Here is a 229-nt window from a genome sequence, read left to right on the forward strand (position 1 = left end):
AATGAACACCCCTACCCACCCCCACAAAAGCAGGATGGTAGTGATCTCACACAGTTCTGACAGTGTGTGTAATATTTTCACGTACACAATTTAGCAAAATCAGAAAATATTGTGTCTAATATATACCACAATATTAATTTTTTATTATTGAATTGTTGTAAATAAATATCAAATTTGCAGCTGGTCAGTGTTCAAAAAATGCTGGGAAATCATTTCATGTAGCCCTAGA

This window comes from Sinocyclocheilus rhinocerous, unplaced genomic scaffold, assembly GCF_001515625.1.
Source record: "Sinocyclocheilus rhinocerous isolate Xijiao unplaced genomic scaffold, SAMN03320098_v1.1 scaffold168, whole genome shotgun sequence".
NCBI classification, from domain to species: Eukaryota; Metazoa; Chordata; class Actinopteri; order Cypriniformes; family Cyprinidae; genus Sinocyclocheilus; species Sinocyclocheilus rhinocerous.